At 48.4% G+C, this 13,008-nt stretch overlaps 1 protein-coding gene across 1 annotated transcript in view; it reads left to right on the top strand.

The window, feature by feature from the left end:
* Positions 1-4,469: 4,469 nt before the first annotated feature.
* Positions 4,470-13,008, top strand: part of RB1CC1 (RB1 inducible coiled-coil 1) — a 293,127-nt gene continuing 284,588 nt past the window's right edge. The window contains exon 1 of the mRNA XM_073631593.1: positions 4,470-4,571. The gene's annotated coding sequence lies outside the window, so the exon portion shown is untranslated. The remainder of the gene's footprint in view (positions 4,572-13,008) is intronic.

Genomic DNA, 13,008 nt, shown 5'->3' with positions numbered 1-13,008 from the left:
TTACGTGAAATGGCTGTTGCTAGGCAGTCTTCCTAATCTGCCTCTTCCTACAGCACGGTGATCTTCAGTCTTCTGCTCCCCGCGTTGTCTTCTGGGGAATGGGGCGCGGTGTGTTATGGGAACTGTGTGTGTCCCACAACACATCGTGTCCCATTCACAAAGCGCCGCGCCGCTCGCGCATGCGCAGTAGGAAGTGGGCGGTGAAGCCGTAAGGCTCCACTGCCTGTTTCCCTTAGTTAGGATGGCGGTGCCAGGACCCGAGAGCCGAGGGACGGGTCGGCCTCGGGCGGCCGACATCGCGGGCACCCAGGACAGGTAAGTACTTATTTAAAGTCAGCAGCTACAGTGTTTGTAGCTGCTGACTTTTAATTTTTTTTTTTTAATGACGGAATCCCGCTTTAAGGTGAGCTGCTAGGGCACAGTCCAGGTGGATGCCTGGATGATTGTTCACAACTTTCAAGAACTGTTTTTTGAGCACGTGATCTTCACATCTCATCACGTTTTGATGCACATGCACTTTATTATTTGGGACTTATTTTATTGTTTTTTATGTAAAATCAGACGAATACCTGCTTTTGATTCGAGCACTTTTATCACTGTTTCACATATCGCATATTGTTGTATTTTTTGTTTTTGTTTTTAATTAGGGATAGTCATTTATGCATATTTGTCTTTTTGCCGTTTAGCTTCTTGAATTAGTTCACTTTATCACTGTTTCACATAGTATCGCATATTACGGCAATTTTTGTTTTGTGTGTTTTTTTTCTGTTTTGTATCATTTTTATTGTTTTTGAGAATGTTCTTTTTCATATTATAAATGTTCTGTTTCATATTATAAATGCCTTTTTTCATATTATAAATGTTCTTTTTTATGTTTTGTTAAATGTTCACCCTAATAAAAAAAAAATAACTAAGATGTAATCCAGTGTTATGTTTTGATTTTATTCAAATATTTTAATGTTTTTATAAAGGTCAGTTTTGTCTTAATGCACTATTCAGGGAACTGAGGTACATTTTTTATGGAAATGGTAAAATATAGGCCAAAAAAAAAAAAAATCAATGAGAGCTGTTTTGTTTTGTTTTTTTCTACTTAAGCCACTTTGGCTTAGATTTTGCAATTTTTCTGACAATTCACCTCTCTTCACTTGTTAGTGAATAGACCCAATAAAAACAGACACTTGGACAAACAACAAGAAAAACTAGTGCCAAAGATATTAATGGAAGATTGAGGGATTAAATAAGATTGTGCATACCTCTCAACATTTTGAGATGGGAATGAAGGACACCTACTAGCAAACATATGTAGGCATAGGACATGCCCCCTGCCACACCCCTTAAAGGGAACATAACCAAAAAAAAAAAAAAGTTAACAAAATCCACAAGTGCTTTTTTACCACTAATATTCCTTTTTATTTGCTTTTGTTATTAATGTACAAATGCAGCAATTTAGAATTTGGATGAAAGGTTTAGCACTGGGAAACACTTTTTTGAAAGATAAAAAGTGCATTTTATATACAACTATATGGATCAGACCAAAATGAGGGACAAATGAGGAGGAATGAGGGACAAAGGGACATTGCTCCAAATCAGGGACAGTCCCTCGAAATCAGGGAGCTATGCCTAGGTACTGGTGAATCGCCAACATAGGTGTGTGTTGCGCACCCCAAGGATCAAACACACATGCGTGTGTGTGTGATATATATTACATATACAGACACACACTTTTATGGTAAAGCCGGTACAGTGAAAGAGAAATACGGTAGCACTTTATGAACGGCAGACCTGGTCAGAGGGAGATATTCCCCATCTCCTGGCCTGCACACAGAGCAATAATACTATTACTGTACACATGTGAAGTGCATTCAATCCAACAATCATGTATAATGATAAACCCTGTGTGATTGCATAAAATAATTCATCTATCATACAAAAATTAGTGCAAATGCTGTTAAAAAAAACTGTGCTGACACAGTGAACTAAAAGTGCTTAGTGGAAGAAAATATTATTCATTAGTAAACTGCATCCATCAAAAACTCATATGTGTTCAACATATCTGAGGTCCATTTTTCAATCCCAGGAAAAATCCAAGAAACTGTTAATAATAATCTTGGATTTTTCCTGGGATTGCAAAATGGACTGCAAATATTATGCACTTTATTAATGAATACTATTTTCTTGCACTAAGCGCTTTTTGTTCACTGTGTCAGCACAGTTTTTTCTTTTGCACGTTTTTTTAACAGCATTTGCACTTTAATAGTTTGTTTCATAGAAACAAATAATTTTTGTATGATAGATGAATTATTTCATGCAATGACACAGGGTTTATCATTATACGTGATTGTTGGATTGAATGCATTTCACACGTGTAAAGTAAGGGATTAGGTTAATAGCAGTGGGTTCACTATCACCAGATTGTGGGATTATAGATTTGCGCTGCTTGCTTTTTTTTTTTTTCTTGCCAAAAATGGAGACTTGCATGACTGCAAATTTTGATTTAGTTTTAGTTTTGACTAAAATGGTTTTAGTCATATTTTAGTCATCTGAATTGTTTTAGTTCTAGTCTAGTTTTAGTCAGCTAAATAACGTAAGATTTTAGTTGACTAAATCTATAGTAGATTTTTTTAACTAAAATGTAAAACCGAGATTACATACTTATAGGGTTGCCAACCATCCGGGTTTTCACCGGGGCAGTCTAGGTTCAGAGTTAGGTGCCCAGGTTTCAGCCGGAAACCCAGACACCAGACTCAGTCGGGACTGGGCAGCCTTGACCCCCTTGGGCCGGAGCCTGTCCGGAGGGGGTCACGGACTGTGTGCGTTAGCACAGGGCACACACCTGTTAAGGGCAGCCCTGCCGTTTGGCAATGACCAACCGCACTGAATTCGCATCTGTGTGGCCATTCATTAAAGGTCGCAGCCCAGTCCCAACTGAGTCGGGTGTCCGGGTTTCAGGTGGGCTGAGACCCGTGCCCCCGACTCCAAACCCAGAATGGTTCTCATTTTTCTCTGTTGAATATCCAACCAAAAAACTTGCCTGATAGCCAGACCACCAGGGGCGGCTGGTGCTCAAAATTTTTTGGGGGAGCGCAAACAAACTGAAAAATACTGACTCCCCCCCACTCAATTGCAGCCTCACTGTGCCCAACAAATGAAGCCATTGTGCCCATGAAATGCAGCCACTGTGCCCATCATATGTGGCAACTTGTGCCCATCATATGCAGCCACTTGTGCCCATCATATGTAGCCACTTGAGCCCAGTATATGCAGTCACTTGTGCCCATCATATGCAGTCACTTATGCCAATCAAATGCAGCCACTTGTGCCCATCAAGTGCAGCCATTGTGCCCATCAAATGCAGCCACTTATGCCTGTCAAATGCAGCCACTTTTGCCCATCATATGCAGCCACTTGTGCCCAGTATATCCAGCCACCTGTGCCCGTCATATGCAGCCACTTGTGCCAATCAAATGTAGCCACTTGTGCCCATCAAGTGCAACCATTGTGCCCATCAAACGCAGCCATTGTGCCCGTCAAATGCAGCCACTTGTGCCCAGTATATGCACCCACTTATGCCCATCAAATGCAGCCAGGCGCGTCCCCCAGCTCGGCTGTCACTTCACTAACCCCACCCCAGCAGCTGGTCCGGCGGCACTTACCGTTTATGTGGCAGGGCTCTGCTCCTCTCCTGCAGTGACGGGGCTCTCCTCCTCGGCAGCTCTCCTACTCAGCGGGAAGTGGTGGCTCTTCTCCTCAGCGGCTCTCCTCCTCAGCGGGAAGTGGCGTCTCTCCTCGACGGGAAGCGGCGGCTGGGGCTCCTGTGTCTGCTCGGCTCCTCAGGCTTCCTCTGCCGTGTCTCCTCTTCTGCCAAAGCATTAGGCATCCAATAGGATCACCTAATGCTTTGGCCAATTGGGAGACAGGTCTCACTGACCTGCCTGCTGATTGGAAGGGAGGAACGTTAGTGTGAAGAATAGCGAAAATGAATTTGCTATGGCACACAACAGGGTGTAATCAGGACGCAGTGCTCTGTGCCCCGAGCCCACCCTATTTTGAAGTCTATTAGAGCCTGAACTGCGGCGAGTTTGGAATATCTGTTATGGACACTCAGTGCAGCCTCATGTGAATATTGGCTGTGCTATGGAATTTTATTGTTTATTAGCCAATCATACTTTAATAATCAAATAAGCAGCATGAAATGGGAGGGAATCCTAAGCTGCCATGATATGCACCAAGAAGGGAAAATGACTGCTAAAAAAGTATATAGTGCCCATTGGATTCACTTTATTTATTACAGTACATTAAACTATGGTTGTCTTTTCATGAGAGCAGTATAAGTTCCAGTTTGTTACAACTAAAACTGAAAGTAGCTTATATTCCAGAGCAGAGCACAGTGACTGAGCCTCTTCTATACAGCCCTGACAGGAAGCAGCACCGAGCGTGCACGTCTACAGGGATCCCAGGGATGCCTTCTCTCACATCACACCGGAAACCAGCAGCCTGAGCGATGCTGAGTCGTCGGCAACAACAACAATAACAAGGGGAACCTTCCTGACTGGCAGCCGGACTGTGCCCGGGTATGAGGGGTCATTGCTGGGCAGGTGGGATAGACAAGTGATAGAAGATGGTGCAGCTCTTTGTGGTGAATGGTGTGTAGAGGGAGCACAGCTCCCAGCTGACTACTCCTCCCCCGGCCTGGACACTCAGGGCCCTGACAGATCCTGTGTATGGATCCAGCTTCCTGTCCAGTCCTGGGTGACCCCTGTGCTGGGGACACATGGGGGACAGTCCCCAGACAACACACAGGGGGCTCAGGCTTTTCCCTGGCAGTGCATTGTACCTTGTGTTCACACACTGACACCATACCACTGCCAGAGCTTTGTACATGTGCTGGCTGCTGATAGGAAGCAATAGAAGACAGAAGTCCTCAACCTCATTTCAGACACCTCAGTGTAAACATGGGAATGTTACTATAGGAAACCTGAGCCTGGGGCAATGTACACAACTACCATGATGAAATCAACTTCACATCAGAGTTCCCCATCACATCACAGAACCCATCACTATAGACGTCTCACCAATCATCACATCAGAGGTCATCCCCTATCACATCACAGAACCCATCACTTTAGTCGTCTCACCATTAAGGATGAGCTCCGGCGTGTTCCCATGCTGCACATGCAGAGCCCGCCAGGAAGTCAGCACGGCGCAGCGCTAATCACATGCAGTGAGACATTTCCCGATATGCGGCTGCAGAGATCGGGAAATGTCTCACTGATTGTGATTAGCGCTGCGCCGACTTCCTGGCGGGCTCGGCACGTGCAGCATGCAAACACACCGGAGCTCATCCTTACTTACTATCACATCAGAGGTCATCCCCTATCACATCACAGCCCAAATCACATCAGAGGTCCTCCCCTATCACATCACAGCCCAATTCACATCAGAGGTCCTCCCCTATCACATCACATCACAGAACCCATCACATCAGAGTTCCCCCCATCACATCACAGAACCCATCACATCAGAGTTCCCCCCATCACATCACAGAACCCATCACATCAGAGTTCCCCCCCATCACATCACAGAACCCATCACATCACAGCCCACATCACATCAGAGGTCCTCGCCCATCACATCACAGAACCCATCACATCAGAGGTCATCCCCCATCACATCACAGAACCCATCACATCAGAGGTCCTCCCCCATCACATCACAGAACCCATCACATCAGAGGTCCTCCCCCATCACATCACAGAACCCATCACATCAGAGGTCCTTCCACATCACATCACAGAACCCATCACATCACAGAACCCATCACATCAGAGGTCCTCCCCATCACATCACATAACCCATCACATCAGAGGTCCTCCCCTATCACATCACATCACAGCTCCCATCACATCAGAGTTCCACCATCACATCACAGCCCCCATCACATCAGATGTCCTTCCCCATCACATGACAGAACCCATCACATCAGAGGTCCTCACCCATCACATGAGAGATCCTCCCCATCATATCACAGAACCCATCGCATCAGAGGTTCTCCCCCATCACATCACAGCCCACATCACAGAACCCATCACATCAGAGGTCCTTCCCCATCACATCACAGCCCACATCACATCACAGAACCCATCACATCAGAGGTCCTCACCCATCACATCTCAGAACCCATCACATGAGAGATCCTCCCCCATCACATCACAGAACCCATCACATCAGAGGTTCTCCCCCATCACATCAGAGGTTCTCCCCCATCACAGAACCCATCACATCGGAAGACCTCCCACATCACATCACAGAACTTATCACATTAGAGGTCCTTCCCCATCACATCAAAGAACCCATCACATCAGAGGTCCTCCCACATCACATCACAGGTCCTCCCCCATCACATCACAGAACCCATTACATCAGAGGTCCCCCCCATCACATCAGAGCTCCCCCATCACATCACAGAACCCATCACATGAGAGATCCTCCCCCATCACATCACAGAACCCATCACATCAGAGGTTCTCCCCCATCACATCACAGAACCCATCACATCCGAGGTTCTCCCCCATCACATCACAGAACCCATTACATCAGAGGTTCTCCCCCATCACATCACAGCACATATCACAGAACCCATCACATCAGATGTCCTCCCACATCACATCACAGAACTTATCACATTAGAGGTCCTTCCCCATCACATTAGAGCTCCCCCATCACATCAGAGCTCCCCCATCACATCACAGAACCCATCACATCAGAGGTCCTCCCCCATCACGTCACAGAACCCATCACATCAGAACTCCCCCTTCACATCAGAGCTCCCCCTTCACATCAGAGCTCCCCCTTCACATCAGAGCTCCCCCTTCACATCAGAGCTCCCCCTTCACATCAGAGCTCCCCCTTCACATCAGAGCTCCCCCTTCACATCAGAGCTCCCCCTTCACATCAGAGCTCCCCCTTCACATCAGAGCTCCCCCTTCACATCAGAGCTCCCCCTTCACATCAGAGCTCCCCCTTCACATCAGAGCTCCCCCTTCATATCAGAGCTCCCCCTTCACATCAGAGCTCCCCCTTCACATCAGAGCTCCTCCTTCACATCAGAGCTCCCCCATCATATCACAGAATCCATCACATCAGAGGTCCTCCCCCATCATATCACAGAACCCATATCACATATCCCCCAATCACACCAGAGTTCCCCCAATCACATCACAGCCCCCTCTTCACCTTAGGGGTCCCCCATCACATCCTCTGCTTCACCTCAGGGGTTCCCACATCAGATCACAGCCCCCCCATCCCACCCTCTGCTTCACCTCAGGGGTCCCCACATCAGTTGACACATTCCCCTCATCACATCACAGCCCTCCTTCACATCAGAGTTCCCCCAATCACATAGCAGCACCCCCCTACATTACAGATCTCCCCTTCACATCATAGTCCTCCCTACACATCACAGCCCCCCCCCATCACATCAGAGGTCCTCCGTCACATCACAGCTCCCCTTCACCTCAGGGGTCCCCACATCACAGTCCCTCTCATCACATCAGAGGTCCTCCACGCATTACAGTCCCCTCTTCACATCACAGTCCCCCCCCCTTCCTCCTCCACATCAGAGGTCCACCCCGTCAGAGCCCCCCCTTTATATCAGGGGTCCTTATCACATCAGAGATCCCCCCTACACATCAGGGCCCCCTTTACATAAGAAGTCTCCCTTCATATTACAGTCCCCCCTTCACATCAGGGGGTTCCCCATCACATCAGAGGTCCCCCTACACATCATAGTCCCCCTTCACATCAGAGGTCCTCCCATAACATCACAGCCCCCTTCGCATCATGGGTCCCCCCATGACTTCACAGTCCCCCTTTCAAATCAGAGGTCCATCCATCACATTGCAGGCCTCCTTCACATCAGGTGTCCCCCCATCACATCAGGGGAACATATCAGAGGCCCCCCAAAACATCAAAGTTCTCCTTTTACATCAGAGTCCCCCTTCACATCAGAATCTGCCACAGCACATCTGCGCCACCACTGTACCCCCTTTCTCATTTGCCCCACCAATGTACCCCCTTTCTCATCTTCTCCACCGCTGTAACCCCCTGCTCATCTGCCCCACCGCTGTACTCCCTGCTCATCTGCCCCACCGCTGTACTCCCTGCTCATCTGCCCCACCACTGTACTACCCTGCACATCTGCCCCACCACTGTACTACCCTGCACATCTGCCCCACCACTGTACTACCCTGCACATCTGCCCCACCACTGTACTACCCTGCACATCTGCCCCACCACTGTACTACCCTGCACATCTGCCCCACCACTGTACTACCCTGCACATCTGCCCCACCACTGTACTACCCTGCACATCTGCCCCACCACTGTACTACCCTGCACATCTGCCCCACCACTGTACTACCCTGCACATCTGCCCCACCACTGTACTACCCTGCACATCTGCCCCACCACTGTACTGCCCTGCACATTTGCCCCTCTTCTGTCCCGCCACTGTACCACCCAGCTCTTCTGTCCCACCACTGTAACCCCCTGCGCATCTGCCCCACCACTGTACCCCCCTGTTCACCTGTCCCACCACTGTACCACCCTGTTTTTGTGTCCCTCCACTGTAACCCCCTGCGCATCTGCCCCACCACTGTACTACCCTGCGCATCTGCCCCACCACTGTACTACCCTGCGCATCTGGTCCACCACTGTACTACCCTGCGCATCTGGTCCACCACTGTACTACCCTGCGCATCTGCCCCACCACTGTACTACCCTGCGCATCTGCCCCACCACTGTACTACCCTGCGCATCTGCCCCACCACTGTACTACCCTGCACATCTGCCCCACCACTTTACTACCCTGCACATCTGCCCCACCACTGTAACCCCTGCTTATCTGTCCAACCACTGTTACCCCCAGTACAGCTGCCCCACCACTGTACCCCCCCTGCTTTTCTGGCCTACCCTTGTAACCCCCTGCTCATCTGCCCCACCACTGTAACCCCCTTTCACATCTGCCCCACCCCTGTACCTCCCTGCTCTTCTGTTCCACCGCTGAACCCCCTTCTCATCTGCCCCACCGCTGAACCCCCCCCCCACTCATCTTTTCCACCACTGTAACCCCCTGCCCATCTGCCCCATCACTGTACCCCCCCCCCCGCTTTTATGTCCCACCGCTGAACTCCCTTCTCATCCCTCTCACCACTGTACCCCCTTGCTCTTCTGTCCCACCACTGTAACACCCCTGCTCATCTGTCTCATCAAAGTACCTCTTTTCTCATCTGCCCCACCACTGTATCTACCTGCACGTCTGCTCTACCGCTGTATCCCTATTTTCTTCTGTTTCACTACTGAATCACCTTCTCATCTGTCCTAATACTAAACCCATCTGCTCATCTGCCACACCCCTGTAACCCGCTTTCTCATCTGCCCCGCCAATGTACCTCCTGCACATCTGGCTCACCTCTGTTCCCCCTGCTCTTCTGTCCCGCCACTGTAACCCCCTGCTCATCTGTCCCACCAATACACCTCCTTTCACATTTGCCCCACTGCTTTACCCCCTGCTTTTCTGTCCCACCACTAAACCCCCTTCTCATCTGACCCAACACTGAATCCCCCTACTCATCCTAGTAGGACTGTGATTGGCTTTAGCAGTGGCCAATGACAGTCTTTCTCCTCCTGGAAACAGGGACCACCCCGCCTAGCAGAACTGCACCCAATCTCTTCCCCATCACAAAAGCTGACAATCGCAACTACAGCAAAGTTAGAGAATCAAACAGTTTACCATCTTTTACAATGTGTGGGGGCACAGTGCCTGTCCCTCGGTGCGGTGTGGGGAATTCTGAAATTGGAATGCATTAGTGTCTCTCTGACACTTCCCTGCACTGCTCTGCTGATGGGGAGGAAGCGGAGTGTTGGCTAAAGCGGCTTTGCATGCTGCTTTCTGCACCAGTGCTTGGGGTTGCCTACCCCTGGTCTATTACTATCCTATTTCTTTTTTTTCTATCCCTGTGTCCATTTAGGATCAGATAGATGGTAAATACTTGGTTTAAACTTATGTTTATTGCATTAACCGCCTCAAAGGTGTATTTTGACTGCTGCAAACACCCTGAAATGTCAAAGTTCTGATGTCCCAATGTATTTCAGTGGAAGTTCCTCCTCCATGAAGTACAGTGGTGGTTGGTCCTTACCACCTGTGGCTGTGAATGCACTGAGGTAGGAGCTTCCAACATGACATCCATTAATGACTTCCTATACAAAATGCACCAATGTTGTGTTCACATGGCATCAAAAAAAATGTTAGTCTGAGGTTTTGACTCGGGTTCTGTCACTTACATTGGTGGTCAGTGGAAAGAATTCTTACATTGGTGGTCAGTGGGAAGAATTCTGCTTAAATTGGTGGCCAGGAGGGAAGAATGTCTCTTACATTGGTGGTCAGTGGGAAGATTTCTGCTTACATTGGGGGTCAGGGGGGAGAATGCCCCTAATTTGGTGGGCAGTGAGAAGACTTCTCTTTACGTTGGTGGTCAGTGGGAAGAATTCTTTTTACGTTGGTTAGTGGGAAAAGCTTTCCTTACATTGATGGTCATTGGGAAGAATGTCCCTTATGTTCATTGCCGGTGGGATAAATGTCCCCTATGTTGGTCACAGGGAAGAATGTACATTGGTGGTCAGACGGAAGAATGTACCTTACTTTAGTGATAAGAATGCTTTTCCCGACTAAAAAATTGAGAGCATGCTCTCAATCTTTTGCTGGCTGGAATTCCGCCAGCAAAAGACCGATGGAGCATACACACGGTCAAATTTTCCGACAAAAAAATCTCATCGGTCTTTTGCGGGCCGAAATTCTGACCGTGTGTACACGGCATTACAGACAAGTAAAAACATCAGTGGTTTTCATGTTGCTGGCTCTGTGTTGGATCCAGAATTAGGTAAGTATCAACAGGAGAGGTCAGTCAGCTAGTAGCTGAAGAAACCCCTAGGCAACCTCTGGAGAGGGTATTAGGGGTTGATTTCTGAAGATTGGCCCCAGGTTAATGATACTGCTGAAACAGACCTGCGCATATTGCTGTCTGGAGGATGCTATACATTATGGGGGATTGTTGAAGTGTATGTCAGTCAGGGTTCCAGTCTCCTTTGTAGATATCACCTAAGCTTTCTTGTCTACCTTATTTAAAATATACACTGAACAGTCTTTAATTTATGACCACCAACAGGTTAAAACCCACTAGTTCTGGGGTTTTTTTTCCAGCCAGAAAATGCCTGTGAATAAAGAAGCTGATAACAGCCTATGTGTGCATGGACACATAGGATAACATGCTGGGGAGTTTACTGGCTGCAGAAAAAAATGCCTGAAGCCAAAAACAGCAGCTGTGAAAACATCCAGTGTGCACGAGGCCGTAAAGGAAAAAACATTGACTATTTCATTACAATGGCATCTGAAAGTCGTGGGATATATTGGGCAGCAAGTAAACATAGATGTCCAAGGGGCTGCATAACCACAGACCAGTAAGGGTGCCTATGCTGACCCATGTCTACAGCCAAAAGCACATGCAATGGGCACGTGAACCTTAGAACTAGATCGCAGAGCAATGGAAGAAGGTGGACTGGTCGAATGAATCAGGTTTTTTTTTTACATTGGCGGGGTGAGTGTGCGTTGCTTACCTAGGGAAGAGATGGCATCAGGATGTAGTAGAGCTGCACGATTCTGGCTAAAATGAGAATCACGATTTTCCCTAAACGTCTTTCAGAACAGCACCTAAGAGAGTGACTCCTCCCACTTTGCAACAGGAAACACCACTTCCACCAAAGTTTAAAAGGAGGCTTCTCCCCACAGCCCATCAGTTTTTGTGTTTCCCCTGCCAAGGGAATACCTAGTGGGAGTCAGGATCTCTGAGGTGCTGTCCTAAGTGGCCAGGCTACCTGCTCCACCAAACCTTTTTTTTTTTCTTTTTTTCCTCCAGAGAGTCTGCCCCTCCCATCTGGAGGTGGCTGATATGTGGGCTCCTCCTCCCTCTATAGCTCTGGGACAGCCTATACTGCTCCATGGATCGCCGCTCAGGTGGCGGCAGGCCAGCCGCAGGTTTATTTTTGTCTGCCTGTCCGGTGCTCCATGCCTCCGCCATCTTTTAGGTGGCAGAGTGGAGACTTGCCCGGCCGGAAGTGAGGTATCTGCCAAGGGGCGGCATCATGGAGCAGGTAGCGCGTAGCGTCACTAAGCAGGAAGGAGCGAATCTGGTTCCTATATTCCGGTTCTGGTCTGGTGTTCTAGAAACATACAGCGCGGCAGCACCACAATGGATTCGGTGGCGGCAGCAGCGAGTGGGACAGGCACCAGCAAGGCCCAGGAAAGGGGTGCATGGGTGGTGTGCCCAGTATACTGTGGTGCCTCTCCTTCTCCCTACATTCTCTCTTTTATCCCTGGTGGCTGGGGCCTGTCTGGGCACATGGAATTTCTGTGTTTATGCTTCCTGTGCACCCGTGGTGAGCCTATTAGGAGGCAGGTTTATTCACTGGGATGTTTTTTATGTATTTTTTTTTTTGGCAGGCTAAGAGCTCTGACCAGGTGGTTATAAAGAAGTGTCCTTCATGTAAAGCGAAGTTACCTGAGGGATGGAAGAAGACTTTGTGTCAAATATGCATTGACTCCCTGGTTAAGCAAGAAGCTTCTTCTGCATGCATAGATTTAATCACATCATTTAAGAGCTGGATGCTACCATTCAATCTTTTTGCTCTTCTCTTACAATTCCATCCCTAAGCAAGCCGTCTACCTCAGGATCCACTCAGGGCTCACAGCTAATCCCGACAGTGGAGGGTGAGGTTGGTCCTCCTAACCAAGGGGAACATTCCCCCTCTCACTCCAAAGAGGATTCGGAGGAAGAGGAGGAGGAAGGGGCAGAAGATGCGCCCTCAAAATACAAACTGTCTTTAGAACAAGTAGATAGTCTGTTAAAGGCAGTTTATGCCACACTGGGTTTAGGTGAAGAGAAAAAAGAATTATCT

This window comes from Aquarana catesbeiana, linkage group LG05, assembly GCF_042186555.1.
Source record: "Aquarana catesbeiana isolate 2022-GZ linkage group LG05, ASM4218655v1, whole genome shotgun sequence".
Taxonomy (NCBI): Eukaryota; Metazoa; Chordata; class Amphibia; order Anura; family Ranidae; genus Aquarana; species Aquarana catesbeiana.
The sequence above is the reverse complement of the archived record's forward strand: the minus strand, read 5'-3'. Positions and strand labels throughout refer to the sequence as shown.